Raw genomic sequence first — 18,906 nt, forward strand, 5'->3', positions numbered from 1 at the left:
TTTCATTTTTGCTGATTAATGGGAGAGAAGACAAAAGAGACTCTCTCTTCTTCAGATGGCTTTGAATTGAGCTCATCAGATCTCTGCCTTCTGAGTACCTAGGATTACAGAGATGAGTCATCCTCACTCAGCAACTTTCTCCTTCCTTCCTTCCTTCCTTCCTTCCTTCCTTCCTTCCTTCCTTCCTTCCTTCCTTCCTTCCTTCCTTCCTTCCTTCCTTCTTTCCTTTCTCTTTCTTTTTTTCTTTCTTTCATTTGTCATGGGGCTTGAACTCAGGGCCTGGGAGCTGTTCTTGAGCTTTTTTGCTCAAGGCTAGTGTTCTAGTTTTTTGAGCCACTTCACCATTTCCGGTTTCCTAATGGTTCATTGGAGCTAAGAGTCTCATGACTCCAGTACTAGGGGCTCATGTCTGTAATTCTAGCTACTCAGGAGGCTGAAATCTGAGGATTGCAGTTCATAGCCAGATCTAGCAGAAAAGTCCATGACAGAAAGAGAAGAGACTTCAGAGCACACAAGAGAAGTTAATATCATTTATGAAAAGAAGAAAGCATGTGGAAGAAAAGTCCTAGTGAAGAACAAAAGAATTAGTGTTTTGAATTTATTGGGTATTAATAATTTTGCTAATGTTATTATCAGTTATTAAATACTAGTTCCATGCCAGATAACCTATTAAGTTCTTTGTATGGCTGTTGTCAAGTCATGCTCATAAAAAACATTATATAAAGTAATAGGTTTATGCATATTTTACAAACAAGATAAAAATTGATGCTTCAACATAGCAAAGAATTTGCTCAAGGCCATACATTGAATAAATGGCAGAACTGGGAATTGAGCTAAGATTTATTTAGCTTCAAAATTGTATTTCTTAATCACTAGGGTCTATTGTACTGGGCTATGACTTTGCACACATCATCTCACTGGCTTATTACAACACCTTAGGTATGTACTCATAGCCTTTCTATTCTATTATTAAATAAAAATACTGAAGCTTGGAAAATTTATGAAATTATTTACGTATACCCAGCAGAATGAGGATTTGAAGTTAGGTCTATGTCATGCTTCACATCAAGCAATACTTTAGTTGGGAAGTATAGATAAGTTGAGAGTACTTTTTTTATATTTTTATTGTGAAAATACTGTTCAGAGGGGTTACAGTTACATGAGGAAGGTAATGAGTACATTTCTTATCAAGCATTGTTGCCTCCTCCTTTGTTTTTCCCCTACACTCCCCTATTTCCCCCAACCCCCCACCCCCACCTAAATTGGAAAGTTTGTTGTTCAACAATGTCTTGTACATCTCATTGTTACAATGGGTCAACCTGTATCCCTATTTAAATATTCAGTTTTTTCCCTTCCCCTCCCCAAATTATGCTGACATCAAATACAGTGAAAACAGGGGTCATACCATGGAGGAGGACCATACAAAGCAACAAAAAAATCACATGGTACCTTATCAATACATTAGGAACAATAGCAAGAAAGAACAAAACCACTTGTGTCCCTATTTTGGGTTTTGTTTTGTTTAACATCTTATCTGGTCATATGTACATGACTAGTAAGGATTAGACATATACTAGTTATTGCAAATAAGGGAAACCATAAGAAACTTGTCCAACCAATTTGGAAAGCAGTATGGAGGTTCCTCAAAAGATTCCACATAGAGCTCCCCTATGACCCAGCAATCCACATTTGGGCATTTACCCAAAGGATCACAAACAAGACCAACTAAAGCTACCAGCACAACTTTGTTTATTGCAGCATTATTTACCATAGCTAAGATATGGAACCAACCCAGATGTCCCTCAATAGATGAATGGAGCAAGAAAATGTGGTGTATATATACACAATGGAATTCTATGCTTCCATCAGAATGACATTGCTCCATTTCTTAGAAAATGGAAAGACTTGAAAAAAATTATATTAAGTGACAAAGAAACAAAGTTGATAGTATTATTAAGGCTTGAGTTTCAATTTCTAATAAATAAATAAATAAAACCTCAGCCGAACACTGGTGACTCACTCCTGTAATCCTAGCTACTCGGGAGGCTGAGATCTGAGGATCACAGTTCAAACCAGCCAGGCCAGGAAACTCCGTGAGAATCTTATCTCCAATAAACCACTAGAAAACCAGAAGTGGCGCTGTAGCTCAAGCTGTAGAATGGCCTTGAACTGAAGAGCTGAAGGACAGTGCCCAAACCCAGAGTTCACGCCTCAGGACCAACCAAAAAATAAATAAATAAACAAGATCTCACTGTCTTATTGATGATTGGAAGAGGACTCATAGTAAAGGTCAGGTCTTTTGAAAAGGACTATACGTGCAGACAAAGGTAAGTTAGTTAGGACCTTGTTTTCTGTGCCTTTTTGGATAATTTTTCCTGCATTTGGTTAGCTTTGATCATCCTTTCCTTTGAGTTGTTTTGGATCCAGAACCTCTTTTATTTGGGTGATCCAAATAAATGGGAGTTACAAAATTGATTAGAAAAAAAGTGAAAGCAATTCTGAGAGGGCCAGTAATTTTAAAATATAAGAGACAGAAACATAGCTCATGTCCCCCTTAGAAGAGGTGAAGTAAACTCCTCCAATGCACTCATCATGCTAACCCACCCCCCCCCCCCACCCCCCTGCCCCTAGCAACCAGAGGGATCCTGGTCAACTCCAAGTTCTATCCTAGCACTTTTCTTCTTTGCAGAGATTTAACTCTCTTCCTATGGCTTCAAAAGATGTCAAAGCAGAGCTGCTATCTCCCTCACTCTAGCCCCAATATAGCCTCGCTGGCCTTTTCTGAATTTAATGCTTATTATAAATAATATTTGTACCTTATTTGGCCTTTTACTGAATTGCTTCTAGTCTTGTACATTTAAAAAAATCACTTGTTGCTAAATAGCTGACAAGTTTCTTTACTTTTATTCAGAAATTAATAGAAGTAGCTCTACTAGTCCTGGAATTGTCTGGGCCCTTCAGTGCCAAAGGCTTACGGGATAGCCTGACAAACTCAATGGATTAAGGCTTCAAACCCTGAAAACTGTGGCTCTGTCCTTTGGAGCCTGGCCTTGCATGATTCTAGGTGTTCAGGTTTCAGCTCATTGCTCTGGGCTTTGTCTGTGGCCCAGCACTCGTGCTAATGTCATCCTTGGGTTTCAGCAGTAGCTTGCAACAGCAACAGTCAATGCCAGCTAGAGTCACAACTTCCAAGGCTTGTGTACTGGAACCCACAAAACTGTAGTGGCTGGTGTCATAGCTTTTGAGCTTTGAGGATCAGAACCCTTGGCCTTAGTGTTATAGGTCTTGAACCCAGAGTTTTGTATTCCTCACTCCTGAAAGCTTAGCAACTCCCTGGAAATTTTCCAACAAACAGACTCCACAGTCACTCACCTTGGACTCTTCACAGCCTTTTCTGTACTTCCACCATCCTTGGCCATTTCTGCCCACTTTGCTTTCTGCCATCTCTGCCTACCTTCTGCCTCTACTTCCAGTATTACATGTCATGCTGAGCTCTCTTCATTACCTGCTCGGCCGGCACTACCTACAATAAAATGAAAAGGAGGTGAACAAGAAGACAGTCTAGAAGGAGCCTCTTGTTAGAAGTAATGTTGTAGTAGTAGGTGACAGCACAGGAGGTGTCCCCCTGGCTGGCTTACCATATTAGCAAAATCACCTAAAAGGAGGGTCTAGTAGGTAGCTTTTAGAAGCAAAATTAAGGGTTTTTGTAGCAAAGGGTTTTGCACTAATTTATTGATGGCTGTGATAGTAGAGAGGCCCCGTATAATGTTTTAGAAACAGTCATCAAGTACTTTCTGGATCTGGAGCTGTTTAGCAGCCAGCAGCTGTGTTTGCAGTGTGGCTTCCTCAAGTCATCACTGGAACATTCAAAGCAGCCTGCTTCGCATCGGGGTAGTTCAGCCAGCAGCTTGGCTGCTAGCCCTCTGCTGGGGTGGTTAGAATGTAGCTGGGGTGGTTAGAAGGGGCCTACCTACAGTCAGTTAGGGAGTCAAGTTTTCTGGGACTCCAATGTCTAAACTCAATTAAAGGGAAAAAATAAACATTAAAAGTGATGCTTACAGTAAAGGCTTATCGTCAATAATGTTTTGCTAGGTTTTAACAGTGCTTTAACAATGCTTAGCAGTCATTGCTCCCACAGTATTTCTCAATGTAGCCAAGTTCCCATAAAAGACTTGGCTATTTCTTTTATGGCCAGAGAAGTTGAGCATTTCTTCATGTGTCTATTGGCCATTTTTATTTCCTCTTCAGAGAAGTCTCTCTTTAAGTCTTTAGCCCACTTGTTGATGGGGCAGTTGTTGCTTTGAGGATTTGTTTCTGGAGGTTTTGATTTTTTTGAGTTCTAAGAATATTTTAGATATGAGGACCTTGTCTGTTATCTCCCAGTCTGCGGGTTTAACAACATTGAGATTCCACCTCACCACAGTTAGAATGGCTATAATCAAGAACTGTAATAACAACAGATGCTGGAGGGGATGTGGACAGAAGGGAACTCTACTGCATTGTTGGTGGGAGTGTAAACTTGTCCAACCACTTTGGAAAGCTGTATGGAGGTTCCTCAAAAGACTCCACATAGAGCTCCCCTATGACCCAGCAATCCCACTTTTGGGCATTTACCCAAATGATCACAAACAAGGCCATACTAAAGCCACCAGCACAACTATGTTTACTGCAGCATTATTCACCATAGCTAAGAAATGGAACCAACACCATGCCCCTCAGTAGATGAGTGGATCAAGAAAATGTGATATATATATATATAGATATATAGATAGATATAAATATCTATCTATATAGAAACACACATATAGATAGATAGATAGATAGATAGATAGATAGATAGATAGATAGATAGATAGATATAAAATGTAGTTCTATGCTTCCATCAGAAAAAATGGCACCACCCCATTTGTTAGGAAATAGAAAGATTTGGAAAAAATCATATTAAACGAAGTAACCCAGTCTCAAAGAAATTTAGGTCCCATGGTTTCCCTTATTTGCAATAATTAGTAGACATACAGGACAATCTTATCAGATGAGCTGAAAAGCTCAAAAGCCATGTACATATGACCATATAAGATGATGCTAAGTGAAATGACCCCCAAGATATGGACACAAGAGGTCTGTCTTTATAGTTATTGTTTTACATGTACTATGCGATTTGTTTTTTGTTTCCTTTGTATGTTCTTTCCCCCTATGGCAAATCCCCTGTTGTCACTCTACTTGATTTTGGTACCCTGCATCTTGTATATACATTTGTCTAATCTGGGGAGGGAGAGGGGAATAACAAACTGCTAAAACAAGGACACACAGGATGACCCATTGCAACAAGGACACCCACAGGACGGTATATTGGAAATGAACTTTACAAGTCGGGGGGAGGTGAGATGGGATGGGGAGGAGTGTGGGAGATGGGGAAGGGAAGGGGTAGTGGGAAAACAGCAAGGGAAGGGGTAACAATGATCGACAAGTAATGTGCTCACTGCCTTACTCTTGTAACTGTAACCCCTCTGTACAGCATCTTTACCATAAAATAAAAATTTTTAAAAAGCGTTAGGTAATGTCATGACTCACATGTCTCTGATCAGTTCTAGCTTACCTTCTGAAGGAAATCTTTCCTGACCTTCTTAATTCACAAAATGGTATTCTTATTTGTAGTGAAATGTTTCTTGATTAAATGCTCCGTTGTATTTTTTTCCCACCAGTTCATTAGTTGTAATGCATCTGGGCTGTTTGTATAGTGTGGCTATTATAAATAGTGCTGTAACAAACATAGATGTGCAACTACCTCTATTTTATTAATGAGATTCACATTCCTTCAGATAAATGCCCCAAAGAGGTATTTCTGGAATTTTATATCTCTACTTTTAGTTTGTTTTTTTTGTGTGTGAGGATGATCCATATTGATTTCCATAGTGGTAGCACTAGTTTGCAAGAGTAAAATTGGGTTCTTTTTTCCTCACGTCATAGTCACCACTTGATATCATTTGTGTTCTTGATAACAGCTATTCTAACTACAGTGATATATAATTAAAAAGTTATTTTTATTTGCATTTCCTTTATGGCCAGAGACGTTGAGCATAGTTGCCTTTTGGCAACTATGTCATTTTTAGACAAGTAGATGGATCTGAAGTTCTGTACATCATCATATTCAAGGAAGTAAGCCAGGCTCCTATGTGGATGCTAAACCTAAAAGATTAACATACAAGCAAACACATGCAGGATTGTATGTATGTGTGGAAAATGCTTGAGATAATTGGGGGTGGAAGAAAAGAGAATGTTAGAGTGTATACAATAACAGAATACTTCGCACCTGTGATTGAGGATGGCAAAATATAACTCATTGGAAACTTGAATCACAGGAGTTGGGAAATTGAAAGTAGGCAAGGGGACCAATCTGACTAAGCTACAGAATATATATGTATGAGATATCCAGAGGCAATCAGAAAGAATGACATTGCCCCATTTGTTAGGAAATGGAAAGACTTAGAAAATATTATATTAAGTGAAGTAAACCGGACCCAAAGAAGCTAGTATATGTGTAGGACAAGCAGAAAAGGCCAAAAACTATGTACATATGCCCATAGAAGATGACATTAAGTGAAATGAACCCCAAAATAGGGACACAAATATCTTTTTTCTTTCTTGCTATTGTGTCTAACATATTTATAATGTACCATGTGATTTTTTGTTTCACTGCATGTTCCTTCCCCATGGTTTAACCCCTGTTTTCACTATATTTGATGTCAATGCCCTACACCTTGTATGTACACTTCTCTAATTCTGGGAGGGGAAGGGAAAAAAACAAGATGCTTAATTAAGGATACAGGTTGACCCATTGTAACAATGAGATGTACAAAACACTATGTTGAAAATGAACTTTACAATTTCAGTGGGGGTTAGGGGGCAGTTGGGGAGGTGGGAGGGAAGGGATGGTAGGGGGAAACAAAGGAGGAGGCACCAATGCTCAACAGGAAATGTACTTATTACCTTGCTTATGTAACTGTAAGCCCTCTGTACAGCATTTTTACAATAAAAAGGTTCTTTTAAAAAAGAAATACCCAGAAGGCCCTCTTTGAAAAAAAATGGCATGTTCTTTATAAAAAAATAGTACATATTATGAAACCAGTGCTAGAATTAATCTTTAAGATGGCTCAGTAGCTTTTACTTTTGTCCTTTTGGGAAACTCAGAAATACTAGGTTAGGAGGCTATGCAAAATTCATGATCCATATAGAGAGAAAAGGCTCTGATAATACCTGAGAAAGAGAAAGATCCAGATTTCCCAGTGTCTCAGTGAAGACTTTAGGTCCTTACGTGTCATTGGTTTATACCTATGTCAAATGCTCATGAGTCCTGAGAAAGATCAGCCCAGCCAACCACAGGACTGCAGTACTGTGAGATAGGTGTCATAGATTTTGTTTTCCACTGCTAAGTGACATTGCTACCTTTTCATCATTAGATAAGTGCACCAGGAAACCCATAATGAAAAAATTGTAGAAGTCAGAGCTGGGACGGTGGCTCAGTGGTAGAGTGCTTGCTTTGTATGCATGAGGCCCTGGGTTCTATTCCTCAGCACCACATAAACAGAAAAAGCTGGAAGTGGTGCTGTGGCTCAAACGTTAGAGTGCTAGCCTTGAGCTGAAGAGCTGAGGGACAGTGCCCAGGCCCAGAGTTCAGGGCCCACGATCAACAAAAAAAAATTGTAGAAGTCAAAGAAAATAGAAAATGTAGTTTGGGCAAGATTGGAATTTTGTCACCCAAGATGTTGGGAATGATGTGAGTTGGATGCACATGGATTTCATACTCATCCAAACTCTTGTGCTTATCTCTCGTTAGCATATGCTAAAGAATGGGGGGGGGAAGGTCTGTCTCTAGAGTCTTCCTATATGGTCAATTTGAAGACATATATTACAAAGTAATTCATGCCTCTGTAGCCTATGCATATCATAATGATAAGTTGAATATGCAATACCGACTACTTATTGAATATGATACTTTAACATACAATATCAACATTTTGCAGTTTCCTTTCATTTTAGTTAGGGGTTTTTAATATAGCCCAGGCTTTGAATTCCCAGTCCTTCTGCTTGAACCTCCAGGGTGCTAGAATTATAGGCAGATGCCACCCTATCCAAGACATTTTACTGTTTTGATGTAAAAATTACCAAGAGCAGGATCTGATTTCAAAATACACTGCCCTCGTCTGATATTGAGGGAACGTCACATGTGCTCACAAACAAGTTCTCAGGAACACGCCTTCTCCATTTGAATCATCTGACTTTCCACCATTTTCCTCCACTTTTCATTCACTTTCTGGATGAAGTTATCATATTCATACTCATTCTCTTAGTAGTCTCAGTTACAAACAGTGAATGAGGTATGACATGTGGTACACACCAGTAATACCAACAGAGACAGGATCATTGTAGGTTCAAGGTCAGCCTGAAATAAACAGGGCTGCAAATGTAGTTTATTGGTAGAGTACTTGTCTGGCATGAGTAATACACACATTCAATCTCAGCACTGAAAAAGAAAATGCCTATGAGATATTAAGTAAGCATTATGTTGACTTCATGATTGGATTCATGAGCAGCAATGTGTGAGAGTCCCTTCTTTACAGAGCTATCTAGATGTACCAAGTGGACACTAGTTTGTTTCTATTTTAGTTCCTTGATTAGAGACCAGCCATGCTGTCTATGAATAATCTTTCTCAGTCTGTGGCTTTACTCTTTGTGCTATTGATTTCATTTTCCAGGCCAGCCTTCCCACTATATAAAATGTACTCTAGGTTTGTACCTGATCGTTTTTATAGTTTACTCACCAACCATGGTATTGAGTATCTATGCTTCTTTTCATTGTATACTATTTCTGTCACATTAGGTGTAAATGGATATAACTTTTCTAAAACCTCTGTAGGTGTATCAAATTCTATCTCTTTGTATTAAACAGAGTGCATTTTGTATCTTGTGTGTAGTTTGTTGCTGTGGTAAAATACACTTAAATGTCTTTGAATCATTACAATTTAAGGGGTAATGCCTAAAAAGCACATGCTAAGATATTGATACGACTCAATAGAGTATTTTACCCCTCCAACAGGAGTCTTGTCTTTGCCCTGGAGTCATTTCTCATTCTGAAAATGTTTTCCTGAGGAAAATTGGGCACCAAGAAAACTGATTTATCTTCCTACCTCAGCAAGATCTAACTTCCTTGACTTTTCTGGCATTCTAAATTTTATCTTCCTCTTGTTATTGAAGTATAATCTTGGGTTGAAGTGTCATATTGGGCTCTGATTTTTCTATCTGGCCAGGATCTCTGTATAATTCCTCTGTGAAAATGTCCTTTTCACATTTTCCAGTGTTTTGCATATATCTTAATGCAAGAACTTAGATGGTTGAGTGACTTGACTGTATTTCAGGCACTAGATCCCACACATCTAGTGTCTGTTTTGGCACAACTTTATCTTCCAGTCACATGTGTATGGTTAAAACATGACATTACTGCTTACAAAGAAACATCTTGTCAAGAAGAAAGAAGTCAATCAATCATTGTTGCCTTTTTGGTTATTGTATTTGGCTATGGGTAAGGTATTTAGCTTGATTAAACTTCAGTTTATTCTTCTTTGAAATCAAATGACTAATTTGAAGAAGTGTTTCTGTATTTATTTATATGTAGTATGCAAACATCCTGTCTCATAGTAAATCTTACTTTCATACTTCTTATTAGAGAGCTATTATTGGTTTTATCCCTGTGTGCTTACTTGGAAGGCAGATATACCCAATTTACTGGATATTTCAACTTTCACAAACTATTTGACCTATCCTAAAATGATTTATTTTTAAGGGAGAAATAGTAATTTTTTTTTTTTTTTGGGTCCGGTCATAGGGCCTGAACTCTGGGCCTGGACGCTGTCCCTCAGCTCTTCAGCTCAAGGCTAGCGCTCTACCACTTGAGCCACAGTGCCACTTCCGGTTTTTTTCTTTTTGTTTATGTGGTGCTGAGGAATCGAACCCAGGGCCTCATGCATGCAAGGCAAGGGCTCTACCACTGAGCCACCTTTCCAGCCCAGAAATAGTAATTCTTATCATGATGATATTCATCAAGAATTTTAGGGCAATTTGAGAATTTTTTTAAAGTATTGATTGTAAGGTTCTTGCACTGGACATTTTATATTCTGTGTGCATTAAATGAGGCATGGTCCTATAATTGTTTAGAATTCCAAATAAGATTCCCTTAGATGATTCCAATGAAGAATTGAAATGGAAAATGTTCATTAGTAGATGAAGGTAGCAGACTAAATATACCTGGGAAAACCAGTGACCTACCATAAGTGTTATTGTGTGTAATAAGTTCTTTATAAAATTATCTTTAAGTAGTAGTACAAGTACTACAGTAAAGCAGTCCGTAAGTACAATGCAGCTCTATCAGTAAGATCTTAATATATAGTAAGGTTTACTCTCACTATGTCTATGTGGTTTGCTATACTTTGAACTACAAGAAATTAATGTTTCAGACAACCAATACCAACCTGCTAGTGATTACTATATGTCTATAATTTTAGCCAATTCACATGATATTAAATAGACACAAGATTTATAACTTTGGGGCTGGGAACTTGGCTTAGCAGTAGAGTGCTTGCCTAGCATGCATGAGCCCTGGGTTCCATTCCTCAGTACCACATAAACAGAAAAAAAAACAGACGTTGTGCTGTGGCTCATGTGGTAGAGTGCTAGCCTTGAGCACAGAAAGGCTCAAGGGCAGTGCCCAGGCTCTGAGTTCAAGCTCCAGGACTGGCAAAAAAATGTATAACTTTTTAATTGTATAGATTTGATTTTGTATACCTTCTGTCTTTGTGATAAAATAATGAGAACAAATTAAAACATGAAAAGTTCTTATTTAAACAAAAATGTCTTCCTTTTCAAACAGAAGTTTCACTGAAAATAATATAAAACAGAAAATTATAGTTAATAAATACCCAATACTACTGGGCACATGAAACTTATACAAAAGGGACTCATGAAGATATCATGTGTTACATTATTCCTCTACAAGTGAAAATATACATTCTCTCCTTGCTCATTTCATAAGACAATAACATGTAGCAAAATCTCAAGACACTTAGTGACATTTATCATTTTCTTCACTTGAAAAATAAATTTAAATACTGAACAACAGAGAATCATGAGGAAGATAAAACACACTCATGTTCTTGTCATTTATGTATTGTTAAAAACTTATTACATTTCCTCTTAAACCATTTATCATACCTTAATAGTATCATTTAAAAAATAAAATTATGCCATACATACCTTGTGTTACCATCTTATTTAATAATACTTAGTTTATAATTTGTTATTACCTATAGAATTACTTTAATGGCTACATGAAATACCATAATTACCTAACAAGCTCCTTGAGTTGGAATTATATCATTTCTAATTCTTTACTTTATAATTATGCTGGGCTGAAATAGTTACACATTATTTCCTTGAGCTACATTACTGATTCAATGGTCCTGTTTCTTTTAAGACATATTAACATATGTTTCCAAGTTGCCTTCAAGAGAGACAACCAATTTTATTCCTCCACAACACTGCATGTGGCTAAGATATATATTTTAAGCTTTGTCAGCTTGATAAACCAAAAACAGTATTGCAATTTAATAGCTACAATTTTAAAAACTCATGATTATTAATGGTGATGATGTTTTTGTGCCTTGAGCCAACAGTTGAACAATAATAATTACCTCCAATGTATACTTTGACAATATTTTCACATTTATTATTTCCCACAATATCACTAGCAACCTTGGAAGATAAATAATGGAACCAGTAATTGCTAAGATATGTACAAAGCATAATGATTAGCCCTACAACTATGCACACATGGATCTCCGAGTGTCATAATGGCAGGACCTGCTTCCGCTCTCAGAGTTAATATAAGGAAAATATAGACTAATTCTTTTACTTCCCCTAGGACAGGGGTTTGAACTCAGGGACTGGATATCGTCCCTTAGACTTCTCTCTCTCTCTCTCTCTCTCTCTCTCTCTCTCTCTCTCTCTCTCTCTCTCTCTCTCTCTCTCTCTCTCTCTCTCATGGCTGGGTCTCTTCCACTTTAGCCACAGTTCCACTTCCAGCTTTTTAGTGGTTAATTGGAAACAAGAGTCTCAAGAGTTCTGCCTGAGATAGCTTTGAACTGCAATCCTTAGACATCAGCCTCCTGAATAGTTATAATTACAGGTGTAAAACGCCAACAGGCAGCCAGATTAACTTTAAAAAATAAAGATAAACAGGTATCATCTCATGGTGACTTGGGAAGGGAGTTTCTTTCTTCTAAGTGGAACTTTTTACCAGAGTTCCATCATTTCAATTTATATAGAATCATGTAGTACTCTATTATAAATACAATGTTCTATTTACATCTTGGCATTGTTTTGTCAAGTCGTCTGCTTACATATGTTTGTTCTATTTTATGTGATTTTTATTATGATAGTAACACATTCGTATTGCAAAACATAATAACATTCCCATAATGTATATAGTAAAAGTAAACTTTTTCTTTCTTTTGCCTTCAACTGTATCTCCAAACAAAGCTATTGTGAGGGCTATGGTATTTCTATTATATTATCTCACTATGCAATTTTTACCTAGTTGAGATGGTTCTATACTTATAAATGTGTTTAATGTTTGACACTGTACAAGATGAACATATGTTGTATAGTGTTCTATGTTGCTGGAAATTGTTCCACTCGAAAGAGGTAAGTATGACTGTCACAGGCATGAAAGTATACATTCTTAGATGTCTGTTTACTTATAAATAAGTTGCTAAGCATGACCCAATAAATACATTAACCTGCTAAAAGTTGAATTACAAGTGATTAGCCTTCAGAATGTTGGTGGTCTTTACCATGCTGCTTTTCAAAAATATATTTCCAATATATCTGTGCTGAGAACAACAGAATGTCTATCTCTAGCTCTTACCAACACTGAATACAGCCATTCGTTTTATATTTGCTCATACCAATGACCTTTACAAAATCTGACTGCTTAAATTTGCTCTTAATTAGCATGAAGTCGTTCATTGTTTATATATTTAGATCTATTTCATGTTTTATTTCTAATAAACTGACTTTCCATAGACATGATCTGATTTTCTGTTGGATGTGTTTAGAATTTCCTGGTTTGCAAACTTTTTTGAATATGCATTCTATGTTTAATCATATCTCATAAGTGTTAGTGATTATTGTCATGAAAATGTATATACACATATATAAGATGTATGTGTGTTTTGGACAGTCTCTGAGTATTTTTGCTTAAGGCTAGTATAATATCACTTGAGCTACACCTTCACTTTTGGCTTTTTGGTGGTTAACTATAAGTACAAGTCTCACAGACTTTCCTGTCCTGGCTGACTTTGAATTCTGATCTCAAATTTCAGCCTCCTGAAAAGCTAAGACTACTGGCCACAGTGCATAGCAAACTATATAATTTTTCTGTTGAAATATTTTAATACTTTTATTTAGAGTGGATATCAGTTTTAAGACTTTTTGGTCTCTGTAATCCTTATAAGATCATCTTTCTTTCAGTACTAATACTGTTTATTTAAGTGCTATCTGTACTCATACCTGTTTTTTAGCTTTTATTGTGCCTTAAGTATTGATTTTAAGTGGAACTCATTGGTAAGCAACACACTATGAATACATATTGTTTAGATCTACCTTGTAATGGTTTTCCAGTTCATAGCAAGTATATTACAACTATTTTCTAAATAATCATAAATAACATTAAATTTTCAATGGCTTAACTTATACTTTTATTATTTATGACTGTTTAAAATGTGTCTATTTTGGGTTTTTTAAAATACTCATTCATATGTTAGCTATTCTAATTCAAATACTGTATTCATTAGGATATGATGAAATATTTTATGCCTAGTAAGTTAAATTGATGTGATTATTTTTAATTTTCATAGGTATTCTCATATTTTTTCTATGTAAACATTAATGTTATTTTTTCCAACAATGAAAAAAAGATGTCTTTGGTGAAGACTTTTAAAACAAAGTCCTAGATAAGAATTAGGACAAAAGAACAAATTATGATTCCTTTACCCATGTCCCCATTGGCTATTGAGGTAGATAAGTAGCTTAGATTTTCAACAACTTGTTTTTCCTAATTGTTTACAGTTGTATTCGTTAGGAGCTATTTCACTGATCAGAGAGAATTCGCATGTAATGAATAGGCTAATTCAGTTTACTCAAACTGCACAAAAAGAGGAGAAAGACACATTTTCTTTTGGTAGTTTAAAGACATTTGCTCATCTGAACACTCACACAGCTGCTCGAGTTGTGCTAGCTATTCAATTCTGAAAAGAAGCTGGAAAAGGCAAAGAAATGAACTATAAAGAGATATGTGAGAATCAGGACATACAGTACCTTCCACTTCATCTCTCATTACACATTGAATTGACTTAAAATTAGAATCGCTAAATTCCAGTAAAAATGGCAACACAGAGAAATAGACTACATTTTTACCGCTATAAATAGAACTTTGCTCACTTACATGAAATTTAAGACTTAAAAGTCTAAGTAAATTTCAAGGTAAGAATGTTGTGAGATTCCAAGGCCAAATTCCATTTTGTAGATTTCCAAGCAGATTTCCCAATTTAGTTTTCTGTGAATGGAAAACCACATCAGACAAGAACATAGGCCACCACCACTACTTGGGATCTTTACTTTAAATCATCGGCTTCACAAAGAACCAGTAACCCCAACCAAATCAGAAGTGACCCAGCTCCTGGCCTGTGTGTCTTCCCTCTGTTGAGTTCTCATGATAATTAGATTTGATCTTGTAGAATGAAATCTGCACTTAGAACATAGAAAAGAGATAAATATAAAGGATTAACAAACACTTCAAAGCCTCAAACTTTCCCCTCCCTTGTACTAATTGAAGAACTCTGAACCCAAAGATAGCCTGATCTGTGTAAGGAAAGTTAGGCAAGCAATAGCACAAACAAAAAAAACAAAAAGCACCGTGCTTCACATGTGAAGGGTTTTGTGTTTGTGGGATTTTGTTAGGCAGGAGGCAGTACTGGTCTTTGAGCTTGGAGCCTTGTATTTGTCAAGCAGACTTTCTATCACTTGGATGACACCTTCAGTCCCTTTTGCTTTCGAGCTATTTTTCAGGTAAGGCCTTGTGTTTTTTCCCCGAATGGGCTCCAGGTCACTCTCTTCTTACCAAAGGCCTCTCATGGCCCTAGATTCTTAGGCATAATGCCACTCTTGGCTTGTCAAATGTGAAGTGTTCATTAATGTTGTGGACATGAAATGCTACCTTTGTTTATAGTACTTGAAGTGATCAGAGAATTGCTACTATTTACAAGGGAGCCATAAGAGTTCTGAATCTTGTCTTGATTTGCTCAGGGAAAACAGGCACTGTAGTCTTTGTAAATCAAGCATTGGCAAATGTGCAATTGGAAAAAAAATGAGAATGTATTTTGATGAAGAAGCTGATGAATTTTAAAACTGTACAAAATTCATTATTTTTGTTTTACTGCGAACCTTGGCCTTGAGCTTTCTTCTGCTTACTAAAGAATCTTATAAGCCTAGGGATATAGGTCAGTACTAAGGGCACTTGCTTAGCATGTACAAAGGCCTAAGTTCTATCTCAAACCAAAACAAACTCAAAAAGAAAATTATTAAAAACAAAAAAATAGGTCAACCGTTATTAAAATGTATTTCCTCTTTTAATATATTTCAAACAGGCTTTGAAAAACCAGAATTTCATATAAAGATTTTAAACCATTGGACTGGTACCTGATCCTCCTACACTTTCATTCTATGTACTTGGAGAATAGACCATTTGTATGTAGAGGGTTAGGCATGCCATATCTGCTAAATACCAGAATTACCATCTTACCATCTCTGAAAAGTGACTTGATAGGTAGTCAGGTAGAGTGTATCAAATGATGGAATCTCTCAGAAAGTTCTCATAAACAAATCATTAGACAAAAAAGCCAACAAATTGAGATTAACACTATACGTTTGTAATAAAGATATTTAAAAAATGTCCAGGGAGGGCTGGGAAGGTGGCTCAGTGGTAGAGCGCTTGCCTTGCATGCATGAGGCCCTGGGTTCGATTCCTCAGCACCACATAAGCAAAAAGAAAAAAGCTGGAAGTAGCGCTGTGGCTCAAGTGGTAGAGTGCTAGGTTTGAGCTGAAGAGCTGAGGGACAGCGCCCAGGCCCAGAGTTCAGGCCCCACGACTGGACCTCCCCCCCCCAAAAAAAATGTCCAGGGATAGGGACCACACCTGCTGAGGAGCTTTCTGTGAAAGGCCTGAGGTATGTTGGATACCCCATGTCTAGAGGAAGGAAACACTGCCGTACACGTGTGTCTCTTGTAATCAGTCTCTCAACCTTTTCTTTCGAAGTTCCGGGATTCAGGAGTGGTCCCTCCACTCTGATAAGCATATCTATTCCTTTCCAAGCCTCTCCAAGGCACAGCTTCTAAATATGGAGTCACATTAAGTTTTCACCTCTCAGCACCTCAAGTGAGGATTAAATTTCAACATAGTAAGTCCTGGAAGATATATCCAACCCTTAGCAATGGAAAAATAGTGATTCTCAGAGGTAGATGCAGCACAAAGCATGTCTCTTCTTTATCATTTTCAATTTTGAGGCCAGAATCATGCAATGGACTGGAATGGAGGAGGTTCAAATTGAATGAAAAATCAAATTTCTGATATTGAACCACACTGGGATCATAATGCCTAAGAATGTGAATAGGCAATAAATAAAATTCTTTCTGGATTTCACAGTCACCAATTCAGCATTTTCAGCAAATTAGTTATAGAATATGTTTAAGGAACTGCATGCCTAGAAAGAGAGGCTGTGTATAAATCATTAAAATGCAATTAGTTTATTCAACCAATATTTATTGACCATGGGCTGTATACTAGGCATTGTTCCAGGCTCTGGAACTAGAGCTATGAACACTCTGCTAGATTTTTAATATGGGTCTAAGAAAAGGTATTTGGAACTTGAAGAAGCAATTAGTTCTGTCCTGGGGTTTGTGGGAAAGTTTCATGGAGGTAAGATTTTTATATATCTTGACAGAAGCAGAACTTTGCCAAGATGGAAACTACTAGGCATCAGACCTGTGTGCAGAGGGAGAAAGGAAAAATAAATAAATGAAAATAAAACCTGAAACAGTCAGTGGGTTTGGGCTGCAAATCAGCGTGGTTTGGGGGAACAGCATGGATATTGACTCAAACTCTTCTAAATGTATACTGATAGCTGAGGAGCATCTGACAATTGTATTCGAAACTGGGTGCCAGTTGCTATACGTCTTTACGTGTTTTTTCTCTCTCTCTCTCTCAAGTGTTAAACACATTTCACCCAGTTTTAGGCTCCTTTCCCAATTCTGAAGTCACTGCATTACACAAGGAGTTGAGGTTATATGTAGTGTAGGCTGATGTCTTCCAATATTTACATTGTTGAAGTTGGGGAGAGGGTTTCCGTTAACATTTGACATTCATAGAAGAATATCTTCCATCAAGTGGTCACATTACTTTTCTAAGGGGAACTGTTTACTTATTTTGATAAAGGAAGGAGCAAAATCCATCTTGGAAAAAAAATAAAGAATAGAAGTTTTCCAGGAAATTATATATTCAAAGAACTACACATTTATAGGGTATGTGTGTGTATTTATACACACACACATCACCATTTTTTCTTGAACAACAGATAAACTATGTCAGGAAAAAATCATATGATAGTCTATGTATCTTACTTTCTTAAGTCACCTCACAATACTACAAATTTTGACCCATGTATCTAATTCTGTTGAGGATAGGAAAACATATCTTGTCAATACACACTCAATAAATCCCTCTCCAGTATTCTCAAATGCAGGGCACATTACCTTACTGATCACATACTGCCCTTTAGTTTGACCCTCGCTTTTCTCCATAATTCCTGGATTGTGGTACTAATCCTTGGGAAAGAGGGTCAGTGTAAGAGGATACTCAAAAGACTACAAGGAAAGGTTCAATACTTCCGTCCCTCAGATTCCTAAATGCTATTCTTCCCCTGGCCTCACTAGGACACATCAGTTTTTCACTCCCAAGCAAGTGAGATTATTTTTTATTCATCTGTGGCTGCACACTTACAAGTTTAGAGGCTGCTATTATTGTTGAGTTGCCTGTTTTCTCACTGTATCCAGCCAATTCTTTTTCTCTCCTGTTTCCTTGACATTTGTTCAAGGATCATTAAGCAGATCATTTGATGCCTTCTTAAAAATCCAGATTATATCTAAACTCCCAATGGGCACACAAATTAGAGATCATCTTCCTAGTTATTTACTATCACTATCATCATCATCATCATCATCTTTATTATTCTAATGGGTAAATATGGATTACATAATTTGTGACTGCTTTGTTGATGATAATAATGGGCAATCATATGAAAATTATTCACTTTAAAAACAAGATAATAATTTCTTTCCCTCAGTGTGGAGTGGGTGGGATTCACCTGATTAAGTAGTCAGTTGCTGAAGAGATCCAGTAGAAAATGTGTATGCTGTGTTGATCAGAAAGAACCTACTGAAGAAGGTGCTGGAACATCTCAGTGCATTTTCTGACTGTCATTATGTGGATATGCTTGCTTTTCTGGCAGCTCTGGGGAGGTTGTTCAAGTTCAGTCTAAGGGTTTGAGGGTGTATTTCTCTGAACAGCAGTACCAGGGTGCACTATTCACTGAAGTAGTGTTGCTTTTGGCATTAGTGTGTACTGTTGCTGCCAAAGTTGATACTGCCTTCTCTCTCATTGCTTCAGAAGGAAGGCTACCCTGCCAAGCCCATTTAAAATAACTCCTTCAATTATGCCTGGTACTGGTTAACTCCTTTGAGGCA

The sequence above is a fragment of the Dipodomys spectabilis genome, unplaced genomic scaffold (genome assembly GCF_019054845.1).
Source record: "Dipodomys spectabilis isolate Male_0828 unplaced genomic scaffold, ASM1905484v1 ptg000145l, whole genome shotgun sequence".
NCBI classification, from domain to species: domain Eukaryota; kingdom Metazoa; phylum Chordata; class Mammalia; order Rodentia; family Heteromyidae; genus Dipodomys; species Dipodomys spectabilis.